The sequence below is a fragment of the Mirounga leonina genome, unplaced genomic scaffold, assembly GCF_011800145.1.
Source record: "Mirounga leonina isolate KUSES-001 unplaced genomic scaffold, KU_Mleo_1.0 Mir_168, whole genome shotgun sequence".
Lineage (NCBI taxonomy): Eukaryota > Metazoa > Chordata > Mammalia > Carnivora > Phocidae > Mirounga > Mirounga leonina.
The window spans coordinates 2,202,315-2,213,986 of NW_023270426.1; the positions used below are offsets into that span (position 1 = coordinate 2,202,315).

The 11,672-nt window shown below is 45.7% G+C and overlaps 1 pseudogene; it reads left to right on the top strand.

Moving 5' to 3' along the window:
- The first annotated feature begins 9,396 nt into the window (after positions 1-9,396).
- LOC118016538 lies at positions 9,397-10,079 on the top strand (annotated as a pseudogene).
- The last annotated feature ends 1,593 nt before the right edge of the window (positions 10,080-11,672 follow it).

Here is an 11,672-nt window from a genome sequence, read left to right on the forward strand (position 1 = left end):
TTGCAGTTAGGAATAGTAGCACTTGAGGGGCGCCTGGGGTCAGTTGGTGGAGCGTCTGCCTTCGGCTCAGGTCATGATCCCAGGGTCCTGGGATCGAGCCCCACATCGGGCTCCCTGCTCGGCAGGGAGCCTGCTTCTCCCTCTCCCTCTGCCCCTCCCCCTGCTTGTGCTCTCTCTCTCTTTCTTCCTCTCAAATAAATAAAATCTTTTTTTTTTTTAAAGGAATAGTAGCACTTGATTTAGTGGCAGGATTTAGTGACAGGAGAGAGAAAGTCAAGAACAACTCCCAGGAAGCAGACTTTGTCCACTGGAGAGATATTAAAGTTAGCAACATTGCTGGAAGAACAGCTTGCAGGGGAAGACGATGATTGGCTTGACACGCACTGAGTTTGAGTTTTCAGACGTTCAAGTTGGGAGCTCAGGCATTGAACCCCTGTTCTCTTCAGTTCTGATGGTGCCTTGAATTGTCTCTTGAGGGCTGACATGGTGGCCTCCCGTCATGCCTTGCTGATTATCTGGGACTTGTTCTGAGGGCTCACCTACACCAGGGGAGGTGGGTAGCCAGGACAGAAAGAATAGTGGAAGGGGCAACATCAAAAAAGATAACCAGTTCCTCTCTTCCCTCTTCTCTTTCTAGAACCCTCCCCGGTCCCGCTTCTATCATGGAGCTATCATGCACTTCCCAGCATGGAAGTTCCCACTGGAAGGAGCTATCATGCACTTCCCAGCAATTCACACACCAAAGGTACGACTGACAGCCTATAGGAAATGGGGCACCTGGGCAGTCCAGTCAGTTAAGCATCCAACTCTTGATTTCAGCTCAGGTCATGATCTCAGGGTCATGCGATCAAGCCCCACATGGGGTTCTGCACTGGGTGTAGAGCCTGCTTCAGATTCTTTCTCTCCCTTCCCCTCTGCCCCTCCCTACCACCTCCCTCTCTAAAAAAAACCACATTATTTTAAAAAGTATTTTATTTATTTATTTGACAGAGCACAAGCAGGGAGAGTGGCAGGCAGAGGGAGAGAGAAGCAGGCTCCCTGGAACCTGATGTGGGGCTCGATCCCAGGACCCTGGGATCATGACCTGAGCTGAAGGCAGACGCTTAACCAGCTGAGCCACCCAGGTGCCCCCCCAAATTTAAGTAAATAAATTAAATAAATGTAATTAAATGAATAAATTAATTAAATTAATTAAATAAATAAGATAGCCTATAGGACAACTTTCTACAAAAAACCCAACTCATAAAGTGATTTGGAGGCATTTTACGGGGAATATTAAGATGCCTTCCCATATACATTCTTCAACCTGGGTAGAAGCATAAAGTTGCGTGAAGAAAGCAAGTTGCATAATGCAACAAAAATAATTAAAGTCCTCTTACAGAGATAATATGGAGATAGCTAGTTGTTGACCTGCAGGGAAGGAGAGAGGAGAATGGGATAATGGAGAAATAGGAAGGATACCTCAACCATATCTGTAATAATTTGTTAAAGTTTATTTAAAACAAAGAGCTGGAGCGCCTGGGTGGCTCACTCAGTTGAGCGTCCGACTCTTGGTTTCGGCTCAGGTCATGACCTCAGGGTCGTGAGATCGAGCCCCGTGTTGGGCTCTGTGCTCAGCTGGGAGTCGGCTTGAGATTCTCTCTCCCCGTCTCCCTTTGCCCTTCTCCCTGCTTGCACTCTCCCTCTCTCTCTCTCAAATAAATAAATCTCTAAAATAAATAAATAAAAATAAAGAGCTGATGCATCTTTGGCAAAATGTTAACATTTGTTAAATCTGGGAGCTTGGCAGATGTATTTATCTAAAATTTTCCCCTCATAAGATTTCTGAATTAAGTAGCCACCGCCCACCCCTCCAGGAGGTGGCGCTAAACCCCGTCCTTCCCAAGAGTGGGCTGGACTTTGTGACCCGCTTCCAGAGACTTGACAGAGTGGGGAAAGAAATAAGTGATAACCATTCAGTGAAGAAACCTGGTGGATACCACCATCAGCAGATGATAAAGCTTAACCTCACCAGAGATGTCGTGGGGTAACACATACCCCTGACATGATGTGACCAGAAGGACACGTCGCTTCTGTGGCATCCTTCCGCCAAACCCATAATTCCCGTTAATCATGAGAAAACAAGAGGCAGCCCCATCCTACAGGACACCTGGCCAGTACCCCTCCAGACTGTCCATCATGAAAAAGAAGGAAACAGTAAGAGACTGTCACAGACCAGGAGGACACGAGGGAGACGTGGCCACTGGATGCAATGTGGTCGCGTGGACTGGAATCTGGAACAGAGAGGGGACATGAATATAAAAGGGGGTGAAATCCAAATTTAGTCTGGAGTTTAGTTAATAGCAACATATGCATGTTAGTTTCTCAGTTGGGACAGATGTACCTTGGTTGTTACAGAAGACATTAACCAGAGGGAAAACTGGACGATGGGGATATATGAAAACTCTCTGTCCTGTCAATGCAACTTTTCTGTACCTCTGACATTATTCCATCAGAAAAGTTTATTTTTAAGATTTTATTTATTCATTTGAGAGAGAGAGCATGAGCAAGCAGAGGGGGAGAGGGAGAAGCAGGCTCCCCACTGAGCAGGGAGCCAGATGTGGGGCTCAATCCTAGGACCCCAAGATCATGACCTGAGCTGAAGGCAGATGCTTAACCAACAGAGCCACCCAGACATCCCAGAAAAGTTTATTTTTTTTTAAAAAAAGGACTGTATGCCGTCAAGAACCCTCCAATTCAAATGGAAACCAGCAAGGGGTCACCTGCACCTTAGGGAATCACGACACATGATGAAAATACAGGGGTCCCTCGCTTCCCGGTGCAGATGAAGAAGGAAGGGAGCTGTGGATCTCAGTTTTTCAGAAAACTGAAACTAAACCTTCCGTCACACACACACACACACACACACACACACACACACAAATACCAGCTTACTTTTTCAGTTCTTTTTTGATGGCAAGGGTTCAAAAGCGGATGATAAAATCCCCTGCCCTTTGAACAGAGGACAGTAGGTGTAATGGAATACTTTCTTGGTGAATCGGGGTCACTGGTGAGAACATCTGCTATTGCCTGACGCCCAGCCAAGAATGGGTCTGCCTTTGGTTCTCTTCACCGTGGGAGGGAGCTAGGATTGCAGACATCATCCACCACAGCTAAGAAGTGGCTCAGAAAAGGCCCAAGGGTCCTGGGATCGAGCCCCACCTCAGTCTCCCTGCTCATCGGGGAGTCTGCTTCTTTGCCCCTCCCCTGGCTCGTGTGCATTCTCTCCTCTCTCAAATAAATAAAATCTTAAAAAAGAGAGAGAGAGAGATGGGCCCCTCCTCCGGAAAATGGACTTCACCCTGCTCTCTGCCCAGCTTTTCACACAGCCAGCCCCCCCAACCTGGACTTAATCTCCCATGGAGACAGCATTGAGGGCACTTTCCTGAAGTCTCTTTCCCTTGACTTCCCTCAAAAAGGGCCATAAAAATGACATGATGGGTTGTTCTCACCCTATAAGCAAGAGAGAAAGCTCTTTCTAGAATAAAGATTTGGGGACACAGGAGATATTTAAAGAGCAATGAGAGTCTTCAAGAAGTTTCCTATACAACGTTCACTTGGTCAGCTGTTGACTGGAGACCAGCACCACCGACATCAATAAACAAGACCAGAGGTTTTGACCTGAAATTGTCAGCTAACTCATCTGAAGCAAAAGTCTGACTGAGGAGAAGAGATCTTTACACCCATCCTGGGTCCCCCTTCCCCTAGGAAAACATGCAAAGATCTCTTCTTCATTGAGGGCAGGGTTGTGCAGCTTCAGTACGATTCAAACGTGGGGCCTGATAAGCCTACCCTGTGAAGGGCTGTCCTGTGCACTGCAGAAATAGGTAAGCTGCTGGGGTGGCTAGAGTTAGAAAATCAGAATACAAAGGTCTCCGTTAAATGTGAATTTTGGATAAATGGCAAGTCATATATATATATTTTTTTTAGTATAGGTACATCCCATGCAATATTTGTAGCACCCCTGGTCTCCAGCCACTGGATGCCACTGACCAGACCCACCCTGGCCTGCAGTTCCGGCAACTAAAAATATCACCAGACATTGACAAATATCCCCTGGGGGGCAAAACTGCCTCTGCAGAGTCAATGATTCATGATAACCCAAAGAAGGCCTCCAGTTCCAATGTCTCTATCTTCGCCTTCAGAGGTCATCTGAATCTACCTGGTAAAGCATCAGCCAAGGAATTTAGCCACATGAGAAACTCTTCTGCACATCTTACTTATACATTTTGAAAACATTATTTATTTTGCTTTTCTTTTTAAACGATTTTATTGATTGATTGATTGTGCAAGCAGGGGGAGAGGGAGAGACTCTCAAGCAGACTCTACACCCAGCCTGACACGGGACTCGATCTCACGACCCAGAGATCACGACCTGAGCAGAAATCAAGAGTCAGATGTTCCACTGACTGAGCCACCCAGGCGCCCCTTATTTATTTTGCTTTTTAATGTCCCTTGGGATCGATTCCCTCTAGGTTTTCATGCCATGTAAATTCTTGGCTCTCTTGCAGAACTAGCAGGCTCATTTCGATCGGATTATGTAAATTATGAAGCCTGCCATATTTTCTTTTCTTCCTTCACAGCTAGAAAGCTTACAAGTAAAATAAATGCATGGTTGCAGACATCACCTAAGCTCACAGGGCTAGTGTTTCAATTTTTTAGACAGACATCTACATCGTGGCTTTTGTATGCACCTATATTTTAAATGCTTTACAAATATTTACTCCTTGAATTCCTAGAACTTCTTAATTACCTATAGGTACATACTATTATTATTCTCCCTTTCAGGATAAAATACTGAGTTCCTTTTTCGGATGTTTTTACGAATTATTTCCTCTTTCCTCACTGTCCTTATTTTACAAGGAAGCCCCCTCCGATTCTGTTTGGCAGCTGGTTGGGCAGAGTTACTTATCGCACACGGAGACCACTTCGGACCCTCAGCCTCACCTGTCTCTCGTTTCAACTGCCACCGTAGCGACCAGCTCCAGTAACTTCTTCCAGGTGCCCCCTCCTGGAGCCCAGCCTCACACCCATGCACACACCTCTCATCTCCCGTCTTGGCTTCCCTGGGAACACCAAGATGTGGGACAATAAGGGATCTTGCTTCAGAGCCCAGAATGCACAACCTATAACTGCAAAGGAGTTAACACCTCATGGTTCAATATTGTGTAATGGAAGATGGGGACTGGCAGATAAATTCGTTCTCTTTTCTTTTTTACTCCAGACTGTCCTGAGATGCAGCTTTTTGGGGGCAGTGCTGTAAAATAAAGCCATTGGACGGTACTTAGGGGCAACCAGCCCAGCCAGGTCTGCTCAGATGCCCCTCCTCCTTCTCTGTCCCATTCCTGTTCTCTTGCTTCCACTCCCAGGGAAGTTGTGCTCCTAACAAGGTGGCAGCACCCCGCTGTTGTCAGGTTCAGCTTTCCAAGGAATGCAGACCACAATAATTATAATTACCAACAAAACCACACTGGATGCAAGCTGATCTAGTTCCTTCCATTAACTTCAGAGTCAGGAGTATTTACTGTGGCCCAATCGGAATCCAATTCTGGAACGTTCTCCCTAGCGGGACTTTAAGGGTCAACCCCATCATCTTGACAGCTGAGGACACCGAGACCCAAAGAGGGAAGGGGACTGCTCGAAACCACATGTCCTGCTAGTGGTGGTGAATACAGTACATAGAGTTAGTGCCTCCGGCATCAGGTTTCCATACCCCATGATTTCATCCTGTGCTTGCAGATCGGGTCATTAGCACTATTTTCCCCATTTTATGCATAAGAAACAGAGGCTCGGAAAAAGCTCAGTGAGATGTTCAAGGTCACCACGTGAGCAAATGGAAGAGTCAGGTTGACACCAGGCCTCCAAACTCGGTCCTTCCCCAGCTGCCTCTGCTCGTCTTGGGAGCCGGTAGAAAATCAAACCCGGCCTTTGGAGGCACATAGGCTTTCAATTCAAGCCCTAGTCCAGCCACTGAACAGCTTTGTAACCTTGAGTTACTTAATTTCTCCAAGACGATTTTTTAATTCCAAAAATGGGGATCCTACCATCTACTCATAGTGGGGCTCTGAAGAGGAAATGAGATATTTTAATCTCCCAATGACAGTGTCTGTACAACAGTAAGTGCTTAATAAATATTAGCCAGCATCAGTTCTCTGAAATCAAAGATGCCTTCCCAAAACAATACTAGCTTCTCTTCTGGAAGTGCTTACTAAGCGCCAGGCGTGCTAAACGTTTCCCACAGAAGGAGGAATCTCTTCTGACCATGCTAACCTCACCGAGGGAGGGAAGATCAAGGGGGAAATCTGCTACTTCCTCTCCATTTCTTGTTGTCTCTGTCAACAGTTCCCAAACTTTTGTCCTTTACGTACCCCCCTTGTTGGACTCTGCCATATCTGTGTACCAGTTTTCACTGTTTTTTAAAGCAAACTCTACCCCCAGCCTAGGGCTCGAACTCACAACCCTGAGGTCAAGATTCGCACGCTCTCCCGACTGAGCCAGCCAGGCACCGCGCGCCCCCCCATGTGTACCATTTTTAAAGCTTAAATTTCTGGTTTAGTTTTGTCCTAAGCAAGAACACTACCAGATATTAGGTTTGAGTGCTAGTTATATTTTTCATTATACACATTAAAACATACACATCCACCATTAAAAGGGAAAATGTTATTATTTAAAATATCCCAGGGTCGCCTGGGTGGCTCAGTTGTTAAGCATCTGCCTTCGGCTCAGGTCATGATCCCAGGGTTCTGGGATCGAGCCCCGCATCGGGCTCCCTGCTCCGCTGGAAGCCTGCTTCTCCCTCTCCCACTGTGTCTCTCTCTGTCAAATAAATAAATAAAATCTTAAAAAAATAAAAAATAAAAATAAATAAAAAAATAAAATATCCCAGAAAAAAAAGATAGGACAAGGTTGGAAAATACTCCGGAAAGAAATAAGGTAGAACAGTATTGGCAAAACAGCGATTATTGTGAAACCAGATGCTGAGTGCCAAGGGGCTGTAGCCTTCTCTAATTTTCCATGTCTTTGAAATTTTCATAATAAAATCATTTAAAAAAATAAAACACAGTTATCAAACCTAGAGGCAGGGAGGCGAATGTTCTTTCACAGAGACCTAAAACCATGTCCCATTCCCCAATGGAAAACGTGAGCCCATAATACCTACTAGAAGGTCTGAGTCACGGGGGCAGACGCTCAGGCTTCATTCTTTCACACGGGCTGCATCCCCTGTGCTTAGAACAACTAGTCACAGAGATAAATGCCCCAGTAAAGTCTGCCAAACCAATGAGTGAATGATTATCAAGCCTCTTATCTGCCTTGTGGCTTCTGGCTCCGTCTCCGAGATGCCCTGTCCTGCTAACTCTCCCCAGAGCGGGCAATAAATTAACTTGGAAATTTGTACCCCAACATGACAAGCACTGCAAAGCTAAGCCTTGTGTGAGGAGCTCCTGCTGTTTTTCCTTTACGGCCACACCATTTGGCATCTGTTACCGTGGAAAACATCTAGAAAGTTTCAATAACTGTCCACAATCACATCTGGTGGGCACCAGACATTGTCTGCTAAATGCAGCCAAAGGTATTCCGTGATATTACTAGGCCACTGGCCTTTATGTATTTGGTCAGAGAATCTCTGAACCAGACACTGTGAGGTTTTATAACCAATGTCCCAAGTGGCTCACGTGCCATCAGCCTGGGAAAGGCAGAAGGACCGAGGTGGTCTCGGGAGCCGGAAATGACCTTGTGCTTTAGGAATCCGCCGCATACCTGCAGCCCAACGTCCTCTGAGCCTGCTCTAAGCCGCTGAGAAGCACATCCTCGCCCCCTCACACCTGCGGCTGAGCAAATGCCACGTTCTCTCCGAAGATACGATCTGGGATATTCTGGGATCACATTCGGGTACCAAATTAGGTGTCTCAATTGAAGGTTGAATATACTACAAGTCTAAATCTATCCAGGAGGATAGAAAGACCTCGGTGGGATCGCTTTTTGTGTATATAATTAAAAGACAGTAAGAGTGGGCTGCTTTATTACACAAAGCAATTACAACATCATTTCTTTTTTCCTTTGCTGGAGGATATGGGCCACATTTCTGTGAAATATCCATATGCCTTCTGAATCTGCTTATGTATTCAGTGTAACTCTTTTGAATATGGCAACAATAAGAGAGATTATATGACTAACTTAAAGACCCAAAATAACAGAAACAATAAAAAAAAAAGTCCTGCATTGGGCTCCCTGCTCAGCAGGGAGTCGGCTTCTCCCCCTCCCTCTGCCCTTCCCCCCTGCTCATGCACTCTCTCTTTCTCTCACGAGCTCTCGCTCTCAAATAAATAAATCCAATCTTAAAAAAAAAATTCTACACAGAAATAAAGTAGAAATGGCCCATAGACAAATGAAAAGGTGCTCACTCTCACTCCGATTAAGGGAAGTAAAGTGAAAATTGCTGGTCTGCTGAACCAGTCTCCTAATAGCAACCCCTCATTCCATTGTTGCAGACAGAGTAATCTTTTAAACACAAAAATCAAGTTGTCTTTCCACTGCTTGCAACCTGGCTTCCCAGTTCACTTCATGGGTATACTTAAATATAAATTGTACCATATTTTAGCATAAGCTGAATATAAATTACACGATGCTGCAACTCTTTGCATTTACAGTGTCTTAGAAATCTTGTCATGTTAGCACACAGAGATCTGTCTCTATGTAGCTGCGACAAAGGGCCAGTGGGGCTAAGGTTCGTTTAGCTATTCTCTTATTAGTTAGCATTTAGGTAATTAGCAATTTTGCACTGTTCCAAATACGGCCCATGCGAACATCCTATATGTGCCTTCTTGTTTTACTTCAAGAGTTTGTCTTAAGGAAGAGCCTGAGAAGTAATTTTATAAAACCCCCACAGTCACTGCCAAGCTGCCTTCCAAACTAGCTGTGAGGACACCCCACCCATGGAGTGCGAAAGCCCTACTTCCTCACACCTTTGCCAGTGTTTGCTTCTCCACGTTCCTGGACTGCCTGTCTATGCCTGTGACTCCGCATCAGTCTTTCATTCTGGGAAATTCTCGGGTGTTCTTGAATTATTTCTTTAAAGACTCTCTCTCTCCACCCTCTCCATTTTCTACGTGTGAAGGGTGGAACTCTGAATCTGCAGCTCATGTGATCGCAGTTTCCTTTTCTACTTACCTCTTCCACTGCGTGGTGGGAGGAAATCGTGACTCAGTCTTCCGAGTCACGAGGCTCTCTGGCGCTGTCCAATACCTGCTGGCACCTGCTGGCACTGGGGGGGGGGTCCTCGTTGCACAGCCCCCGCTGCCCGCACCGCCCTGAGCGCGGGGGCCCAACCAACGGCAGCCCCCGCCTGGCCCAGCAGCCATGGGCACGTCGGGGCGGCTCCTGCATGCGGTGCTCCTGGGCGCCCCGGGCTCCGGCAAGCGCACCCTGGCGTTGTGCATCACCAAACACCTTCAGCTGCAGAAGTTCTCCAGCGGGGACCTGCTCCGAGACAACATGCTGAGGGGCACAGAGTTCGGCGTGCTGGCCAAGGTTTTCATGGACCAGGGGAAGCTCATCCCAGACGACATCATGACCCGGCTGACCCTTCACGAGCTGAAAAACTTCACCCAGGAGAGCCGGCTGCTGTGTGGTTTCCCCAGGACGCTGCGGCAAGCTGAGGCCCTGGAGAGAGTTTATCAGATACACGGGTGATGAACCTGAACGTGCCCGTTGAGGTCATCAGGCAAGGCCTCTCCGCTCGCTGGATCCATCCGAGCAGCGGGCGCGTCTACAACCTCGAATTCAACCCTCCCAAAGGGGTCGGCTTGGACGATCAGACTGGCGAGCCTCTGGTTCGGCGTGAGGATGACAGACCGGAGACACTTACCAAGGGGCTGAAGGCTTACGAAGACCAAACCAAACCCGTCCTGGAATATTACCGGGGAAAGGGGGTGTTGGAAACCTTCTCCGGAACAGAAACCGACAAGATCTGGCCCTCTGTGCATGCTTTCCTGCAAACAAAAGTTCCACAAATAGACCAGAAAGCATCGGTGACTCCGTGAGGGCCAATGCTTGTGATTATTAGCAAGATGAGCAGAATCTCTTCCTCCTTTCTTTTAGAAGTTCCTTGTTCTAAGGCTCCACGGTGTATGAATTCCTTGAGACTTATATTAGTTTGGTTTCTAGGAATTTTATTTTGGATACTAGGGATAATGCCAAATGAGTCTCCATGCTGAGATTTGTCTTTGGAAATTGCCTAGTGTTGTTTTATCCAGCTACGGGTTTGCGACTCAAAAACATCAGAGATGTCCAAGCTTCAAAAAATTCTTTTAGAGCAAAATGAAAAGAGCAATGGGTAAAAACCTGACTTTTGCTCAGGAGGGAAAAGTGATTGGTGTCATATTTTTCTGGAAAAGTAAAAAAAAGTTACATTATACTAATTTGGAGACAATATCTCATCAGAGGCTTTTGTGTAGCCAGAAGCCAAAAAAGGCATTTCTAGCACATGGGGCATGGTTTTGTGAGAGGCTGTATCTATAAAATTCCAGATAAAAATAACTGGATTTACAGATTCTGGGCAGCATGCAAATTCACTGCTGCCTTTAATCTAAGAAACCTGTCAGGTGGCTGGCTAAGCTACATTTATTTTGTTGTTAAACACACTTTCAGTTTACTTGGAATTTTCAAGTTGCTATAAAAATGTATCAAATAACATTTAGGAAAATACTACTTTGATGTGACTTGTTTTCTTCTTTTTTTTTTAAAGATTTTTATTTATTTATTTGAGAGAGAGAGAGAGAAACAGCATGAGAGAGGATAGGGTCAGAGGGAGAAGCAGGCTCCCTGCTGAGCCAGGAGCCTGATGTGGGACTCGATCCCAGGACTCCGGGATCATGACCTGAGGCGAAGGCAGTCGCTTAACCAACTGAGCCACCCAGGCGCCCGTGACTTGTTTTCTTCTGAGGGATATAACTGATGTTAGAAATTGACATTATGATATAAGCTCTTCGATAAGCACCAAAGTTGAATGGATGTTCTTTAAGGGAAAATGTAATTGACATCTGAACATTTTCAGAGGTTACAGGGGTTAAGAAATGTGTGCTTTAGGATCTACTTGCCAGTTCTTTTTGCTCATTATGCCTAGAAGAGTAACAAAGTCTTTTTTTTTTTTTTTAAACAAAGAAGAAAAACTCGAGAGACGCTACATAAAATACACATACTTTGTCATTAGGAGATAGAAATAGATCCGGCATACATGGTGGGAAATTTCTTTGACAAATACTGCAGCCATAATTAATAAACAGGTATAGCAATAAAAAAGCTTTCTATGAGAGGTAAAAAGGACCAGGAAAGTGAGTTTGCTGAAGGCGGAGTTCTGTATTCCTGATGGAAGAAGGTGATACCTGGGAGCGTTCACTGACATCCTCTCTTATGGGGAGAAGTCCTGCCAGTGTGTGTAATCTGACCAGCCGTTTTTAAATCCTTATTTTAGATTCCTTTGTGGGGTTGGGAGGACACATGCTTACCTACCATGGCCTGGTAGGAGTTGGGGAGAGAGGTGGAGGAGAAACACTATATCTTCAATGACATATTTACTCTTATTTCAGTTGGTGCTAAATCAAAGGAAACGAGTTCTTGTACATGCTGTTATTAAC